We start from the raw sequence: 18,654 nt of genomic DNA on the forward strand, positions 1-18,654 counted from the left end.
TCTATGTTGGCAGGGTGGGGTGGGGTCACAATGAGGGACTAAGAACTCAGCACTGAGTTTATAAGTGTTAATGTCCTGCTATATATGGGAGAGACCTGCCCAAGGGACAACTGTCCTGCCCCAAATGCCCAGTAAGAAACACTAGGAAAAGGGAAACTTGGGAGCCATTCTCAATGTGCTTTTCCTCCCCCACCCCCACAACCCCCTACATACACATATTAATCATCTCAGAGTCCTGTATCTTCCACTGTTTCCATACCTTGAAGTGCACGTCTCACCCTCTCTTCTTGTGACTATGTCCTTTTGTTGTGGCATCCCTGGCACCGAACCCCATGCTTCGAACAAAGGAGGTGGTTGCTGATGTTTGCTGAACCCAATGGAACTGCTTCATCCTGTGGGATAAATGTTCCCCGTGCAATGTCCTTGGCTTGAATGAAATCAATTGATGCCCTCCTCACTTGTGATCTTGATGTGAGTATTTCTCCCAGGTCTTAGCAAAGTTGGTGATTTCTGCTCGGCTTCCTCATCACATTAGAAATACCACGTTTCATCATCAGTTGCTGTTCTCTTCAAAAACTTTTTATATTGCCCAGCATCCCCTGGGTAATCAGAGCAAATATAATGTCTTTACTGCATCTATTTGTCACTTGGAATGCATGGCAAGCCTTCACGGAAAATTTCCTCAAGTTCGCATTTCCTTCCAGAATGAGTCTTTATCTACATTTAACTCTTGAGTCACCTCTTTCTGTCTATGTCTCTGTCTGTCTGTCTGTCTCTCTCTCTTTCTCTCTCTCTCTCTCTCTCTCTCACACACACACACACACACACACACAATATTATTCTGAACTAAATGGGAGGAGCCTTGGATTAAGAGCCAAGAGAGCTCCACTCTGGGCCAGGTTTTGATATTATTTGACCTTAACTAAACTACTTGACCTCAGTTTCATTTATAAAATTGGGAAGCTGACACAAATAGTTTTCAAGGAGTCTAGGAGTTCCCTGGAGGTATCTAGGGAGAACACTAGGGGTGAGAGAGCACTCATACACACATACACATAGGCACACACATACTTGCTCACTGTGATAGACAATGGAGGTGTCTACGAAACATTTTCACTAGGAAATACCTCCTGGGCACATTGTGGGATTGTACTTCTTGGCACTTTTGTGATTGGGTAGGGCTGTGTGACTGATTTTGACCCTTGGGATCTGAGTAGAAGTGCTGTGTGTCACTTTCAAATCAGACATTTAATTACCAATGCAATACTCTTCACGTTGTTTCTTCTGCCATGGAAAACAGCAATATTCAAAATGGTGGCTGCTTTATCCACTTGGGTTCTAGAATGAAGCTGTGAGCTGAGCCCAAGACCCCTATAGCAGACATTTAACATGAACAAGAAAATCTTTTGTTATAACAGCTGAAATATTTGGGGGGCTGTTTTTTACTGCACATAACTTAGCTTATTCTGACTAATACATACACACATGCACACACTCACACTTTAACCAGAGCACCTCTGTACTTATCTGTTTTATATATTAGATTTCTGCATAAGATTTTGTTTGACAAAAGAGTCCAAGTGCTAAAAAAGAAACTTGAAAACCACAAGTCTACTTGATTTCTGAGGACCCTTCCTACAAAAATCTATGATGTTATACAGATTCTTTCAATGATCCAGCTTTCTTCCCTACCCCTTTTACATATTTTAACTTCATTTTCATAAGATTCTCTTAATTTGATAGGTGCCTCCCATAGAGATTTACTTTCACATAAAATTTTTGTCAATTTTTGGATCTCGAAATGGTGACCCACTTCTTCTTCGCCACACATACTTTCACTTATCATAGTCATCAAAACAAACTTACCTGCCAGAGTTGACAGCTTCACTCTGACAAGGTGAGGTTTGTTGCAAGCTGTCCCCACACTGTCTCTTTTCTAAGAGACACAAAGGAAAATGTGTGTCCTCACTTTAGAGTCATGGCTAGTCTGAATGTTTTAGTCAACTAGTATCCCTCACTAAGGCTGGTCAGAGTTCTAGGCAAAGAAAGTATCCAGTAAACTTATTGATGGTTTCTTAGAAAATAGTGGATACATGTAATATCAATATTTCTTTGACAGTCTGGTGACTTCTGGAATCTCCCTTTTTCAAGACCCACTTAGACCAGAAGTGCCCTTTGATAGCTATTAATTGTTTAAGTGAGATACCAACTGGAATCTCGGAGATTAAATCAGTTATCAAATTTTTTGTTGTGCCTAATCATCAATCTAATAATCTCCTTCAATTCAGTTGGTCTGGGGTGATGACTTGGAATCCATATTTTTAATATAGAGACTTTGGTGCAGGTAGTCACAGAACCACAATCTGAGAAATTTTATATTTGATCTTTAAGCTTTTTTTAACCTTAGGAATCTTGGGTTAGTTTCAAGTTCCAGATATGCAAGAGATTCAAAACATTCAGCTAAAAGTACCAGGGGAAAATTACTAGTCATTTCTATATATTTCTTCTTTGGCAGCAAGGCCAACACATGAGAATGAAGGAGCTGTGATTTCACACTAGTAAGAACTGCATAAGGGACTAGAGGGACAGTCTCTTACCTAATGCACCAATGATGCCACAGCAGAGCCCAGAGCTGGTGAGGAGCTATGGTGGATAAATCCAATAATGCAAAAGGGATTGCCAAAACAAGGTGAGGAAGAGGCCCAAAGCAGATTCTGAAAGTAAAGCATAAAGGCAGGGAAATGAGAAGATGAAATACAAGTGGCAGATCCAGGCAGTTAGCTGGAGAGATCTGAGTGAGTCCTGGGAATAGACACAGTGGCCTGGATGTCAATTTACTCCTTATAGGGGACTAAGCAAGCCTATAGGGATGAGCCAGGCAGAGTGATTGCTGGAGTAAGGATAAAGGGTTTCTGGGAACTAAATCCAATAAAAACTAGGTTGGATTTTAATCCAACGTAGCCCTGAGTGGGAAAAGTCAGAGGATGAGTGTAATCCATGACCCAGGAAGAACTAAGAGTTGAACCAAATAAATCTGGTTGTTAAGTTAAAGGATTGACTTACTACGGCTAGAAATAAGAAACTAAAAATTTGGGGATCTGGTAGAAACCAGAATGGAATAGAGAATAAAACACCAGAGAAGAAATGAATAAAGAGGTCAAAGGCAATTGCCCTGCTTGCAGTTGTGACTGGTCTCTGACTTTCATTGGCTCCATATGTTGTGGGGTGGGTGGCCTGGTTTGAAGACAAATAAGGCAGATACTTACCTGTCCCAACTGGATCACAAAGAGAATGGAGCCATTGTACCCAAGACCTCCTTTTATAGACAGAACTCAACCGAAGTCAATTCACAAGGCTTAGCAATGAAATATAGCTGAGATATCAACCACCAAATGTAACACTGAGGAATTAGGGTGGATAGTTGGAATTGCTTAAGCTATGCAACTTACTGGGCTCATGTTTGGCAAACAAACACAGCTTAATAAGGAGACAAAAGATTTCCAGAACAAGGAAGAACAGCATTCTCTCCCTCTTCATCTTCTTTTTCCTCCCATTATAGAATGCCGTTACCGAAACAATGGGCCATGGCCCAGTAATTCCACTGAGGCTGTGTTAATTGCTTCTCATCACAAATTTGGGCACATCCTTCCCCAATTAAAAATTCTTTGTGCTCAAGGAGAAAATAATTTAGGGCTCATTACAGCTTTGTTTTCAAATCAGTTAATAGAATGTGGTAGATAATGGAGGGAGAAAGCAGAGAACTGGACTGGAAGACTGGAAAGTTGATCCTTATTCCCAGTTCTGACATTTGCTAGCCATGTGACCTTAGGCAAATCATTTCATTTCTTTGGGCTTTTGTTTCCTTGTTTGTAAAAAGAAAGTTATTAAACACAGTGGTTTCTAAATGTCCTTCCATCTCAGACATTCTCTGATGTCCATGATTCAATAAACCTGGATCGCACTTCCTTCCTACCTAGCAAGAAGGCTTTGGAAAATGGAATTGCTCACCTTGCAAAAATGGACATTTAATTGTTGGTTGATGAATGGAGGGATTAATGAATGAATGACATCCAATGACACATATTTTGGGGCATCTTCAATGAAAGGGTTGCCAAACCAAGGTGAGGAAGAGACCTAAAGCACATGATAAAAGTAAAACATAAAGTCAGGGAAACAGGAGGTGAACTTGTGAGTGGTGGATCCAGGTCCACTTTTGACCTCCCCTTATGCTGAGTCCTACAATCAAGAATACAGGCTCTCAGAACTCAAAGACTTACCTGCCAAATCAACCCATTTGACAGGTGGGAAATTAAAACAAGGAAAAGGGACTTGCCTGCAGTTCTGGGGTCAGCTAGCAACAGAGAGCTAGAAAGATCTTTTTTGTCTCTCCTCACTGTGCTTTTTCTCTGCACTGTGCTGCCTCATAGTTCCCAAACAAGCAGCTAAAAATGGAGCTAAAGCTTTAGGCAAAGGCCCAGAGTTGATGACCCAATGTGACCTGAATGGTAATCTAATATTGGAGCAAAAAGACTTCCCAAAATGTTTCAAGAGAAGCTCTATTTTCCTTATCTCAACCTGTGCTCCAGAACCACCCACCATCGTCACCACCACCATCACTTCCAACTGAAAAGGGGCATGGAGCAGTGAGCTCTGAAAAAAGCACATTCCATGAGAAGACGATCAGGAGCAAAGACAGAAAAGCCGATTTTAGGGATTTTTTCTGGTAATAATTTCAGAGATTTTGGTTTACTGAGAACACTCATGGGCAGTGGAAAAGTTGGAGCCTCTTCCTCTCCCCAGAACCATGAAAAACCCCCTTTTCATTTTGCCAGGAATTTGAGCAACTAACTTTCTCATGAGGTACTCAAACTCCCTGGACCTCAGCTTTCCCTTCTATAAAACAGAGAAGGATGACGCCAGCAAAAGTCAAATGAGGCCCATGGATATACAAGCACCAGATTCATGCACTCAAAACTCTGTCTTCATCAGATTACCTCTGCTGCTCTCTTGTAGCTTCCTATGTTTGACCTTACGCCCGAGACATTGTTTATTTGCTTCCTAGCCTCATATGAAGAGTTCCTTGATCACTCCAGCCCAGGGGAGGGCTTTCCTCCCTGCTCTCTGCATTTATGGCCTATAAAACTTATCTGATTCTTGGATGCATGATGCCTAGAATTACAACGTTATTGTTTTTCCACGGTAAGGTCTCTTACTATCAACCTGTGCTCCAGAACCACCCACCACTTTGGGGTAGCAGACCCCCAAAGATATCTATATCCTAACCTCCAGAACCTGTGAATATGTTATGTTACATGAAAGGGAGAATGAAAGCTGTAGATGGAATTAAGGTGGTTAATCAGCTGACCTTAATTATCCTTTGTTATCCAGGTGTGTCCAAAGTAATCACAAGTTTCCTTAAATAAGGAAGGAGGAGGCAGAAGAGCCAGACCTCGAGAGATGGCGTTGCAAGAATGCCTCAAACAGCCATTGCTAGGTTTGAAGATCGACAAGACCATGAGCCCAGAAATGCAGAAGGCCATAGGAGCTGGGAAAAGGAAGGAAATGGATCCTTTCCTAGAGCCTCCAGAAGGAACACAGCCTCGCCAACACCTTGGTTTTAGCCCAGTGAAACTCATTTCAAAATTCTGACCTCCAGAACTGTAAGATTAAAAAAATTGGGGTTGTTTCAAGCCACTATATTAGTGGTGATTTGCTATAGTAGCAATAAGAAATTTATATACTGCCTATTACATCCTATACTTTATGCTAAGCTATTGGATACCATGGGCTACAGTCAGTATTTTTCTCTGCCTACCAAATATTACTAAACACAAAGTAAGCAACTAAGGCATATTTTTTAAAGTGAATGAATGAATGAATGTACTAATTGATGTGATAACAATTAGGAAATCATCAATCAATCCAAAACAGACCCAGATTATAAAAACCCCTGAAAACAGACTCAGGTGTCTAGCTATAACATAATATGATTTCATGGATATTTCTTATCATGGTTGTTTCTTGGTGACTCCCACATCCAATGTTGCTATTATTTTTCCAGTCATACATTGGAAATAGTTCTGGATTTGAAGTCAGAAGTCTGGGACAGAGTCCTGCTGCTGACATAGATTAGCTGTCTGACCTTGGACAAACTGTGTAACTAACCTGGGCCTCAGTTGCCTCATCTATGAAAGAATGACACTATTCACTATCCTAAGAACGTCACAGGACTATGGTGAGGATCAGATGAGCCAATGCTCAGAAAAGAGCTATGAATGGGATGCCTGGGTGGCACAGCGGTTAAGCGTCTGCCTTCAGCTCTGGGCGTGATCCCGGCATTATGGGATCGAGCCCCACATTGGGCTCCTCCGCTATGAGCCTGCTTCTTCCTCTCCCACTCCCCCTGCTTGTGTTCCCTCTCTCACTGGCTGTCTCTATCTCTGTCAAATAAATAAATAAAATCTTTAGAAAAAAAAAAGAAAAAAAAAGAAAAGAGCTATGAAAACTCTAAAACTCTATGTGAATTAGAGGAGCTGTGATTTACCACCCTCCTCTTTGGACCAATTTTTAGCTAATAGTCCTTTTCTTAGTGACTCTACTGTGCTCACATTACTATATGAGGCCTTGTGAGGGAAATAAACATTTGCAAGAGTTCATAGTCCAAGGAGGAACTAGGGTGAAATGAGACAAGTCACTTAGTTTCTACTCTAGTCTGGTAGCCCAGGGCCACTTGTTGCTGGCTTGGTCTCAGGCACTGAGAAACCCAGCTACCGCTGACACTGAGAAAGAGCTTTCTGCTATAAGTCCAGTTCAATGAGCTGAGGCCCAGAGTTGAGGATTAACCAACTTAAGAGAGGGGTCTTTCATTTGGTGGAAGCCTTGTGCAGGTAGCCAGTCCCAATCCAGACATAGAGTACTTGTGGAACAGCTCCTACCTGCTGGGTAATGTTTGCAGGCTCCTTCTCATTCTCCGCAAACTCATGATCCATTGGGAATGGGATTTGGGAAAAGTAGGAGCCTTGGACATACCCAAGCCCAATCCCTGGAAGACATCTGGCTCTCAGAGATAATGCCTTGGGTTTCCCAATGGATATTTCATTTCCTTGGGGAGTTAAGTCTTCTAGGCTGCCAACAGAGCCTGCCTCAGGCAAAGAACTAAGGTTGTAGATGTTACTTAGTATAGCTCCTTTCTTCTCAAATAAAAGTGCTCTAGATTCCCTCCAAGTCCAAAACATTCATAGTCCTATCACTTTAAAAATAAACTCATTTTTAAAAAGATGAAAACACATGACACAAAGTTCTTCATCTCCCTTCCCATCAGCCTCAAATTCTCTCTACAGTTCTTCTTAGCTTCAGAAATATGGGATAGAGCATCCCTCTAATTATTTAAATCTAATTTATTGTGCTTTTGATCCTATACTAATCCATAAATGCAAAAGGAGGAAAAAATGCCACAGGCACAAAGAAGTGCTCATTATAGCAATATCAATAAAAATTGTATAGGCTAGAATTCTGGTTAGAGATGGTAGTTTGCTACCATGTGTTTATTTCTTCTTCATTCTGTGCTCCTACAAATATGATAAAAAGAATAATTCTTAAAAACTACATAAGGCATAGGAAAGGAGACATCAGAAAAAATATAAAATTTTAATAAAATTTTAGAAGACTAAAAGTTGAAGGAAAAGTTACTGATTTAGCAGTGTAAGGGAAGCCAGAGGAAGGACATGAAAAGGAATTAATCTGCTCCACAAAACCCTGGAAAGGTTAATGATTCAGTGGAGCCAGAACACCTGGATCAAGGTATCTGGTACCCAATCTATTCACTTCTTTCCTAGGCAAAAGAGTTGACTTTTCTTCTCTAGCAAAATTAATAGGAGAAACTCAGGATTCAGAGACACCTTAGAGGTGGAGGGCAGGAGTAATAACAAAGAGATAAACTGAAAGTCTGTAAAATGAAGTGATAGGCCCAAGTCTTCTTTTGTTTCCATCATATAGACCACTAGAGGCAGAATGCTTGTAGTTGGGCACTTCCCTTGTGGTTTTCGGAAATCTCTTTCCCAGCACTTGTGGAGCACCAGTGAAATGACCAACTAATTGTCCAAGTATCTTGAAGTGAAGCCCATCAGTTGAAAAGCACCACCATCTCTGACTCCCATACACATTTTTACTTGAACACACACACTCACATTTTCACATCTTACTCTTAAACAGACAACCAAGGATCACCTAATAATTGAGAATAATCTCCAATATGAAAGTGAGAAATTAAAACAAATGCACAAAAAACACCTTATCTAACAGAGATAAAGCAAGACAGAAGAAAACATTTTCGCTAAATTATTATCCTCATTTACATACGAAAAAACCCCACATACATTAAGCAGGAAACAGAAAACACTCAGATTAAGAAAGAGCTCTTGTAACTTAGCATATATGATCGCCAAAATTAAAAACTTGACTAGAATGTTTGGAAATAAACCCAAAAAAATTGGAAAATAAAACAAAACACGAAGAGGTGATCAATGGGAAGAAAAAAAATTAATAGAAGAGAAATCCAAGAACTCCATCACAGAAATTATAGAAGATATAGAAAGAACAGAGAAAACTGGGAGGAGGGAATAGAAGAAGGGTATTATTACGTTCTCAAAGACATGTCTCTAGACTGAAAGAACCCACAGGGTATCCAGCACAATAAATGAAAAAAGAGTCACATTAAAGGGTCATGAACATGAAATTTCAGGAACCAGGGAATAAAGAAAAAAATATAAGATATTTTAAAATGGAAAAAAATCACAAAGAAGAAATCAGAATTATAGTGGCTTCAGACATTTCCTTAACAACACTGTGTGAAGAAGAATATGGACCAAGGCCTTCAAAATTCTACTGGGAACTTTTTTTAACTTAAAATTTTGCACACAAACTATCCACCAACTTTAAAAGTGAAACAAAGTTATTTCAGGCATTTCATTATCCCAAATTATCTCCATTTATTAGGAAGATACTTAAGGATATACTCTAACCAAGAAGGATGATGACATAGAAAACAGGAAGCAATAGACACACATAGAAAAATGGGGTTGGGAGACCCCAGGGTAACAAATGTGTAACTTCCCAGCATCACAGAGGACCGCAGGTGGGTCACTTCTAATGAAAACAGAGAGGGGACGTCATATAATGCCTTTATTTTATTTTATTTTTTTAACTCTTTTTTTATATGTTTTTTTATTATATTATGTTAGTCACCATACAGTATATCCCTGGTTTCTCTCTTTTTTCTTTTTTTGAGCTCCTTGTGACTTTATTTTTTTTAATTTTAATGGTTTTTTATTATATTATGTTAGTCACCATACAGTACATCCCTAGTTTCTTTTCTTTTTTTTTTAAGCTCCTTGTGACTTTATTTTTTTTTATTTTAATGGTTTTTTATTATATTATGTTAGTCACCATACAGTACATCCCTGGTTTCTGATGTAAATTTCGATGATTCATTAGTTGCATATAACACCCAGTGCACCATGCAATATGTGCCCTCCTTACTACCCTTTCCAAGTCTATCCCATTCCCCCACACCCCTCCCCTCTGAAGCCCTCAGTTTGTTTCTCAGAGTCCATAGTCTCTCATGCTTCATTCGCCCTTCTAATTACCCCCCCTTTCTTTATCCCTTTCTTCCCCTACCGATCTTCCTGGTTCTTATGTTCCATAGATGAGAGAAATCATATGATAATTGTCTTTCTCTGCTTGACTTATTTCACTTAGCATTATCTCTTCTAGTGCCGTCCATGTTGAAGCAAATGTTGAGAATTCATTCTTTCTGATAGCTGAGTAATATTCCATTGTATATATGGACCACAACTTCTTAATCCAGTCATCTGTTGAAGGGCATCTCGGTTCCTTCCACGGTTTGGCTATTGTGGAAAATGCTGCTATGAACACTGGGGTGCATATGGCCCGTCTCTTCACTACGTCTGTATCTTCGCGGTAAATACCCAGTAGTGCAATGGCTGGATCATAGGGTAGCTCAATTTTTAACTTTTTTTTTTAATGTTTTTTTATTACATTATGTTAGTCACCATACAGTACATCCCTGGTTTCTGATGTAAGGTTCGATGATTCATTAGTTGTGTATAACACCCAGTGCACCATGCAATATGTGCCCTCCTAACTACCCATCACCAGTCTATCCCATTCCCCCACCTCCCTCCCCTCTGAAGCTCTCAGTTTGTTTCTCAGAGTCCATAGTCTCCAATGCTTCACTCCCCCTTCTGATTACCCCCTTTCTTTATCCCTTTCTTCCCCTACCGATCTTCCTAGTTCTATGTTCCATAGATGAGAGAAATCATATGATAATTGCCTTTCTCTGCTTGACTTATTTCACTTAGCATTATCTCCTCCAGTGCCGTCCATGTGGAAGCAAATGTTGAGAACACATTCTTTCTGATAGCTGAGTAATATTCCATTGTATATATGGACCACAGCTTCTTAATCCAGTCATCTTTGGAAGGGCATCTCGGTTCCTTCCATGATTTACTATTGTGGACATTGCTGCTATGAACATTGGGGTGCATATGGCCTTTCTCTTCACTATATTTGTATCTTTGGGGTAAATACCCAGTAGTGCAATGGCTGGGTCATAGGGTAGCTCAATTTTTAACTTTTTAAGGGACCTCCACACTGTTTTCCAGAGTGGCTGTACCAACTTGCACTCCCACCAACAATGTAGGAGGGGTCCCCTTTCTCCACATCCTCTCCAGCAATTGCTGTTTCCTGCCTTGTTGATTTTTGCCATTCTTTTTTTTTTTCATAATGATTTTTTATTATATTATGTTACTCACCATACAGTACATCCCCGGTTTTCGATGTAAGGCTCGATGATTCATTAGTTGTGTATAACACCCAGTGCACCATGCAATATGTGCCCTCCTTACTACCCATCACCGGCCTATCCCATTCCCCCACCCCCCTCCCCTCTGTAGCCCTCAGTTTGTTACTCATAGTCCATAGTCTCTCATGTTTCATTCCCCCTTCTGATTACCCCCCTTTCTTTATCCCTTTCTTCCCCTACTGATCATCCTATTTCTTATGTTCCATAGATGAGAGAAATCATATGATAGTTGTCTTTCTCTGCTTGACTTATTTCACTTAGCATTATCTCCTCCAGTGCCGTCCATGTTGTAGCAAATGTTGAGAACTTGTTCTTTCTGATTGCTGAGTAATATTCCATTGTATATATGGACCACAACTTCTTAATCCAGTCATCTGTTGAAGGGCATCTCGGCTCCTTCCACGATTTAGCTATTGTGGACATTGCTGCTATGAACATTGGGGTGCATATGGCCCTTCTCTTCACTATGTCTGTATCTTTGGGGTAAACACCCAGCAGTGCAATGGCTGGATCATAGGGTAGCTCAATTTTTAACTTTTTAAGGGACCTTCACACTGTTTTCCAGAGTGGCTGTACCAACTTGCATTCCCACCAACAATGTAGGAGGGATCCCCTTTCTCCACATCCTCTCCAACAATTGTTGTTTCTTGCCTTGTCTATTTTTGCCATTCTAACTGGCGTAAGGTGGTATCCTAGTGTGGTTTTGATTTGAATTTCCCTGATGGCTAATGATTTTGAACATTTTTTCATGTGTCTGTTAGCCATTTGTATGTCTTCATTGGAGAAGTGTCTGTTCATATCTTCTGCCCATTTTTTAATTTGTTTATTTGTTTCTCGTGTATTGAGTTTGAGAAGTTCTTTGTAGATCTTGGATACCAGTCTTTTATCTGTAGCATCATTTGCAAATATATTCTCCCATTCCGTGGGCTGCCTCTTAGTTTTTTTTACTGTTTCCTTGGCTGTGCAGAAGCTTTTTATCTTGATGAAGTCCCACAAGTTCATTTTTTCTTTTGTTTCTCTTGCCTTTGGAGATGTGTCATGAAAAAGGTTGCTTTGGCCGATGTCGTAGAGGTTGCTGCCTATGTTCTCCTCTAGGATTTTGATGGATTCCTGTCTCACATCGAGGTCTTTCGTCCATTTGGAGTTTATCTTTGTGTATGGTGTGAGAGAGTGGTCAAGTTTCATTCTTTTGCATGTAGCTGTCCAATTTTCCCAGCACCATTTATTGAAGAGACTGTCTTTTTTCCACCAGATGCTTTTTCCTACTTTATCAAAGATTAGTTGCCTAAAGGGCCAAGGGTCCATTTCTGGGTTCCCTATTCTGTTCCATTGGTCTATGTGTCTGTTTTTGTGCCAGTACCATGCTGTCTTTGTGATCACAGCTTTGTAGTACAGCTTGAAATCTGGTATGTTATGCCCCCAGCTTTGTTTTTCCTTTTCAACAGTTCCTTGGAGATTCAGGGCCTTTTCTGGTTCCGCACAAATTTAAGGACTATTTGTTCCAGTTCCTTGAAAAATGTCCTTGATATTTTGATCGGGATAGTATTGAAAGTGTAGATTGTTCTGGGTAGCATGGACATTTTAACTATGTTAATTCTTCCAATCCATGAGCATAGTATATTTTTCCATCTTTTTGTGTCTTCCTCAATATCTTTCAAGAGTGATTTGTAGTTTCTAGAATATAGGTCCTTTACGTCTCTGGTTAAGTTAATTCCAAGGTAACGTATGCTTATTGGTGCTATTGTAAATGGGATGGATTGCCTAATTTCTCTTTCTTCAGTCTCATTATTCGTGTATAGAGATGCAACTGATTTCTGAGCATTGATTTTGTATCCCGCCACATTACTGAATTGCTCTATAACTTCTAATAGTTTGGGAGTGGATTATTTTGCGTTTTCCATATAGAGTATCATGTCATCTGCGAAGAGAGACATTTTGACTTCTTCTTTGCCGATTTGGATACCTTTTATCCCTTTTTGTTGTCTGATTGCTGTTGCAAGGACTTCTAGTACTATGTTGAATAATAGTGGCGAGAGTGGGCATCCTGATCTTAAGGGAAAGGCTTCCAGCTTTTCCCCATTGAGAATGATATTTGCTCTAGGCTTTTTATAGATAGTTTTTATGATATTGAGGAATGTACCCTCTATCCCTATACTCTGAAGGGTTTTAATCAGGAAAGGATGCTGTATTTTGCTAAATGCTTTTTCTGCATCTATTGAGAGAATCATATGATTTTTGAATTTTTCTTTCTGGATAAAATCTAAGACACAGATCGATTTGCAAATGTTGAACCACCCTTGCATCCCAGGTATGAATCCCACTTGGTCATGGTGGATAATCCTTTTAATGTACTGTTGGATTCTATTAGCCAGGATCTTGTTGAGGATTTTGGCATCCATATTCATTAGGGAAATCGATCTGTAATTCTCCTTTTTGATGGGGTCTTTGCCTGATTTGGGGATCAAGGTAATATTGGCCTCATAGAATGAGTTTGGTAGCTTTCCTTCTGTTTCTATTTTTTAAAATAGCTTTAGGAGAATAGGAATTATTTCTCCTTTGAACGTTTGGTAGAATTCCCCAGGAAAACCATCCGGGCCTGGAGTTTTGTTTTTTGGAAGGTTGTTTATCACTGACTCAATTTCTTCATAATTAATTGGCCTGTTTAAAAAATCAATTTCTTCCTGATTCAGTCTTGGTAGTTTATAGGTTTCCGGAAGGCCTCCATCTCTTCCAGATTGCTTAATTTATTGGCATAAAGCTGTTGATAAAAGTTTCTAATAATCCTTCCAATTTCATTGGTGTTGGTTGTGACCTCTCCTTTTTCAATCCTAATTTTATTAATTTGGGTCCTTTCTCTATTCTTTTGGATAATTCTTGCCAGCAGTTTGTCAATTTTACTGATTATGTCAAAGAACCAGATTCTAGTCCTGTTGATCTGCTCTACTGTACTCCTGGTTTCTAATTCATTGATTTCTGCTCTAATCTTGATCAATGCTTCCTCATGAGTGGATTAGGCCTGTCCCTCTGTTGCTGTTCCAGCTTCTTGAGGTGAGAATATAAAAACTGCATTTTAGATTTTTCCATTCTTTTGAGTGAGGCTTGAATGGCTATGTATTTCCCCCTTAGGACTGCCTTTGCAGTATCCCATAGGTTTTGGACCATTGTGTTTTCATTCTCGTTGGTCTCCATAAATTGTTTAAATTGATTTTTGATTTCCTGGTTTATCAAATCATTCCTGAGCAGGATGGTTCTTAGTCTCCAAGTGTTTGAGTTTCTTCCAAATTTTTCCTTGTGGTTGAGTTCCAATTTCAGAGCATTGTGGTCTGAGAATATGCAGGGGATAATTTCAATCTTTTGGTATCGGTTGAGACCTGTTTTGTGTCCCAGAGCATGGTCTATTCTTGAGAATGATCCATAGGCATTAGAATACAATGAGTATTCTTTGGTTCTGGGGTGTAGTGTTCTATATATATATATATATCTATGAGGTCCAACTCCTTGAGTATGGCATTCAAAGCCCTTATTTCTTTGTCAATTTTTTGCATGGGTGTTCTGTGTATTTCTGATAGTGGAGTGTTGAGGTCCCCTACTATTAGTGTATTTTTATCTATATGTCTCTTTATTGTGGTTAAGAGTTGGCTTGTGTATCTTGCTGCTCCCCTGTTGGGGGCATATATATTTATAATGGTCATATCCACTTGTTGGATACATCCTTTAAGAATAATATAGTGCCCTTCTGTGTCTCTAACTATAGGCCTTAGTTTAAAATCCAATCTGTCTGATATGAGAATTGCTACCCCAGCTTTCTTTTGAGGTCCATTGGTGTGAAAGGTGGTATTCCATCCCTTTACTTTCAGTCTGAATGTATCTTTAGGTTCAAAATGAGTCTCTTGTAGACAGCAAATGGATGGGTCATGTCTTTTTATCCAGTCTGCAGCCCTTAGCATTTTATGGGAGCATTTAGGCCATTTACATTGTACTGATTATTGAGAGATATGATTTTAATGATGCCATGTTGCCAGTAAAGTCTTTGTTTTATCGATTGTGACTTTCTGTTCTGTATCTTTTTTTACCTTTCTAGAACCCCCCTTAATATCTCTTGTAGGGCTGGTTTCGTGGTTACGAAATTGGTCAATGACTGGCGATTCTGGAAGGTCTTTATTTCTCCATCAATTCTGAATGACAGCCTTTCTAGATAAAGGATCCTTGGCTGCATGTTTTTCTCTGAAAGAGCTTTAAAAATGCCCCCCCCCAACCCTTTCTCTCATTCCAGGTCTTTGTAGACAGGTCTGACGTAATTCTGATACCTTTGCCTTGGTACGTGAGAAATTTCTTTACCCTGGCCGCTTTTAATACTATATCCTTGGATCTAATATTTGCGAATTGCACTATGACGTGATGTGGCATAGGTTTGTCGTGGTTGAGCTTGGCAGGGGTCCTCTCTGCCTCTTGCACATGAATGTTTGTTTCCCTTGCTAGATTAGGGACTTTTCAGCTACAATTTGTTCAAATATCTCTTCTAGACCTCTGTTTTTCTCCACCCCCTCGGGGATGCCGATGATTCTGACATTGGAACGTTTTATTGAGTCAGTAATCTCCCATAACCTACATTCTTGAGCGTGGATTTTTTTTAAGTCCAGATTCTATTTTAGCTTTTTCTTCTACTAACACATCCTCCAATTCACTGATATGTTCCTCTGCCTCATTCACCCTGGCCGTCAGAGCCTCTAGTTTTGACTGCATTTGGCTCATAGAATTTTTAATTTCTGCCAAATTCGCTCTCATTTCTGCCCTTAGCGATTCTATATTCTCATTAACATTTTCATTAATACTTTTTTCAAGTCTACACATCATCTTGACCATTGTTACTCTGAATTCCATTTCTGATAATTTGGTTACATCCATATCCATTAGTTCTGTGGCAGAGGCCACAGACTCATTGACTTTTCTTTGCTGGGGGGGATTTCTCCTTCTCGTCATTCTGATGAGGAGAGGTTGCGGGGTTGTCCAGAGCCCAAATTATTGACCGGGACCCAGGCCGTGCGCCCTTGTTTTATAGGGATCTTAGGGATGTGGGCTTCTTGATTTTTCAGCCTGCCTTCATTGGGAAGGGGCCTGGTGCGCCGATACTCAGGCAACCCTGTTTGGGTAGAGTCTCTGTGTCCCCTGCGAGGGGGGATGGGGTTGGGCCCACTCTGAGCCGGTTTTCCTAGGCTTTTGTTCTCTGGTGGCTTTCCCTGGCAATTTGCTCTGCCTCTTCTGAGAGTCAGAGCAGCAGTGGCCGAATCTCAGCCTCTGTCTCAGAACAGAGGGATCAAGGACTGTTCTCCACTGATGTTCTGGCCGCTTTAACTCTGTTACTGTTGGTGCTGCTCAACCCTGCAGCTTTCCGTGATGTTTGCCCCACACCCGGCGTCCCAGCCCTCACTTCCAGGGCTGGCAGGTCTCTGTCCTTTGTGTTTCTAACACCGCCGGCCACCAGCCCCCACCTCACCCCCCATGCTCCAGAGCTCCCGGTCTCATTCTGGTTCCAGTGAGCACACCCAAGCTCCATTTCAGTCTGGTGGCATGCGTTCCCCAGCTCACCTTCTCTGTCTGCTCTCTCGCGGGTGCCGTCCTCGAGTCCACCTGCTCCCCCCCGCAGGTGGCTACCGCTTCCCGGCGCCCGAACGTGGCGGCTCCCTCCCCCTTCCGTTTATCTTCCGATATCTCTGCGCGGTTTCATGGCTCCCCACTTCGTACCTCAATACTCAGTGCTGGAGATGTTCATTTGTAGAGATCCAGATGTATCTTCCTGCGTCTCAGGCGGATTCCGTGGATGTTCAGGCTGGTCTGGTACCTATCCAGCTCGACTCAGGGGACCGGCTGAAAAAGGGGTCCCCTACTCCTCCGCAATCTTAACTCCCCTCCCCATATAATGTCTTTAAAACTACAGCATTGGAAAAGATTAAGAAGATATAAGTGGCAAAATATGCACATATTTTAAAATTAAGCAATTATAAATTTGAAGAATAATTTAAAAACTGATGTAGAAATAAAATGGAATCATAGTAGTACATTAGGCTCTGGAATAAGCAATATTTGCATAGTCATAATGGTACAACACTGATTACTTATTATATAATAATTGTGATACAATTTTATTGGGAAGATGGAAGATGAGAAATTGAGAAGTGGTATAAAAAACCTGAAGCCTTTCCTACTATAACAGAAAGTCAATAGATAACATCAGAAATAAATGAGAAATAGCAGTAGAAGCGTATTACTTAGAAATATGGGTTTAGCTATAAAAAGAAAAGCTAATTAATCAAAGAAGAGGTTATTTCTACATAGTGGGACTGAGGTGGGAAGGCATGGGACAGGGGAATGATGTCTTTTATCATAAGTCTTTCAGATATAGTTAATGCTATAAAACATATAGATATAATACTTACTGGAAGATATTTTTTTAATTAAAAATAATGATATAGGACATTCACTTTCAGGCATAATGGAGTACCAGGGTTTAGACTTACCATCTCACCTCAATAAAATCAGAAAATCAGACAAAATATATGAAACAATTTTTTAATCATTGGACAAAAGGCAGCACAGAACCATGATCTCTGTGAGAAGAGAAACAAATGTGATGAGCCCACAAGGCAATTTCCAGGCTGCAATGCAAGGACAAAAGTTCCAAAAATCCTAGTGATTTTGATGAGTTGAGAAGACAGAAATCAGTTCAGAAAGTCTTCTATGACCAGAACGTTCAGAAAAGAGCACCAGATAGAAGGGAGCTGCTCAGAGAGATCTTTAGAGATCTGCAAAGAAGGTCCTTTGAGTTTCTGACAGTACTGATCTGCATGTACAGAAGATAAAACTGCCTGAGGCTAGTGAAGGAATCACCAGAAAGTAGCAGGCTGAACAACTTTCAAAGTTTACCCAGGGCCGAGAATAGTTTAGGTTGCCACCAGCCAAAGTACAAAGATCTCATAATACAAATGATATCGGCTAGAGTCATCAGAAGGGCCTTGCCTAAATTAACCTGACCCAAAAGCTTAATATCAAACTTGAAAAAGATCTAACTAATACCAAGAAATGTAACTGCATGCCAGGAAAAAAGTAAGCCTGATTCTCTTTTTCCAAAAAATACAGTGAAATCCGGTATCCAACAATATAACATCAACAATGTCTGGCATCCAATAAAAAATTACCAGACATGCAAACAGTACATACTTTCAGTTATAAAATAATTAAATTCTGAGGATCTAATGTACAGCAGGGTGATTATAATTAATAGTTCTGTATCGTATCCTTGAAATTTGCTGAGAGTAGACCTTAAGTGTTCTCACCATATACAAAAAGGTTAACTATGTGAGGTGATAGATATGTTAGTTAACTTGTTTTTGCTGATCATTTCACAATGTATACATATATTAAGTCATCACATTGTACATCTTAAAAAAGCCATATTGTACAGCCTAAGTATTTACAATTTTTATTTGTTAATTATACCTCAATAAATTTAAAAAGCTTTTAAAAAAGAAATAGGTTTTTTTAAAGATTTTATTTATTTATTTGACACAGAGAGAGAGAGAGCGCACAAGCAGAGGGAGTGGTAGAGGGAGAGGGAGAAGCAGACTCCGGACCAAGCAGAAAGCCCGATGCGGGTCTCGATCCCAGGACCCTGGGATAATGACCTGAGCTGAAGGCAGATGCTTAACTGACTGGGCCACCCAGGCATCCCAAAAGAAATAGATTTTTAATGATAAAACATTACTATAGTAATAAAA

General features: G+C 40.0%; 1 long non-coding RNA gene across 1 annotated transcript; it reads right to left on the bottom strand.

Annotated features, from left to right (window-relative positions):
* Window positions 1–968: 968 nt before the first annotated feature.
* LOC123791633 (uncharacterized) lies at window positions 969–4,401 on the bottom strand. The gene is made up of 4 exons (XR_006779467.2): window positions 4,009–4,401; window positions 2,598–2,714; window positions 1,867–1,936; window positions 969–1,371 (listed from the first exon to the last, which is right to left on the bottom strand). It is a non-coding gene; the product is annotated as an uncharacterized LOC123791633 (long non-coding RNA).
* Window positions 4,402–18,654: the final 14,253 nt, after the last annotated feature.

Source organism: Ursus americanus, chromosome 24 (genome assembly GCF_024610735.1).
Source record: "Ursus americanus isolate L20-20 chromosome 24, mUrsAme1.1.p, whole genome shotgun sequence".
Taxonomy (NCBI): domain Eukaryota; kingdom Metazoa; phylum Chordata; class Mammalia; order Carnivora; family Ursidae; genus Ursus; species Ursus americanus.